Source organism: Limulus polyphemus, unplaced genomic scaffold, assembly GCF_000517525.1.
Source record: "Limulus polyphemus unplaced genomic scaffold, Limulus_polyphemus-2.1.2 Scaffold8077, whole genome shotgun sequence".
Taxonomy (NCBI): Eukaryota; Metazoa; Arthropoda; class Merostomata; order Xiphosura; family Limulidae; genus Limulus; species Limulus polyphemus.
This window is the reverse complement of record NW_013673687.1, coordinates 8,197-9,470: the sequence shown is the minus strand read 5'-3', so window position 1 is coordinate 9,470 and position 1,274 is coordinate 8,197.

The following is a 1,274-nucleotide window of genomic DNA, read 5'->3' as shown; positions in this document are numbered from 1 at the left end:
TTTGTGAGGTAATTTTTATATTTATAAAGAATGCTCTTTCTAAAGTTGTATCTGAAAAAGGGCTCTTCGCATTTCAACACCTTTGTTGAATATTAATTGTTTTCAGAGCTTGTACAATCACCTTTAATGAAACAGCAGTTCGTTTGAAACGTTCATTCTTTAGTTGGAAATAATCTAATGTTTCCCTAGCTATGTTAGTTATAATCTAGAAATACGGGATCTTCAACATTGTTCTGTACAGATGGTGGAGATGAGATGACTGGATCCTGAGCAACGTTTTCATGTGTGTTTGAATTGGTTGAACGTAGTTTTCGTAGTGAGATCTTTTTGGAAAAACTATAAATAAATCACGAAATATAATTGAACCCATTATTAACTAAATTAAATAACCAATTATTGTTAACATATAAACATATGTCAGTAAATGTTTAATGGTAAAAAAGGTAAACAAGTAATTGTGTTTAAAATTGTTTCTCATTACATTCAATGGGTAGAAAAGGATGAACGGATGAGTTATTTTCTAAAATATTTATTTTTATTAAACAAAATGTGAAACATCACAAAGTGGGTTATAGAATTATTCTCATGCTATAGATTACTAACTAACACACTTATGATCTAGGAAGTGTTACTCATGATACTGAGGAGTTACATTAGGATCAAAATATCGAATAAACACAAAACTACTAACCCGAGTGTTTTCGGGAGTATTGGTGCTCTAGGTTTTTGTTGCACTATTGTTTAACTTTATGAATTACAGAAAAGTGGTTATATAAGCTGAAAACATTTTATTTATTTAAATACATTTATGTATATTTAATATATTCATATTGTTGTTGTTATTTGAGATACGAGGAAACGTTGCAGACATCTTATTATTCATTTGTTAATCAACCAATCTTGATTCGATTAATATTTTTTACATACCCTTTCCGCGTTCTGTGCAAGGAAATATCAGTTATAATGGAAGAAACCCTACAAGTGTCCCTTGCTATTAGTTTTGTAACATTGCTTTTTATAAGTACTAACAGACAAATTCACGTAATTAAACCTGTTCCTATGTACCGTAAGGCAATAATAAATTGTATTTGAAGACAACACAGTATACGTTCTTTGATTATATTGTAATTAAAAACAACACAGTATACGTTCTTTGATTATATTGTAATTAAAAACAACATAGTATACGTTCTTTGATTATATTGTAATTAAAAACAACATAGTATACGTTCTTTGATTATATTGTAATTAAAAACAACATAGTATACTTTCTT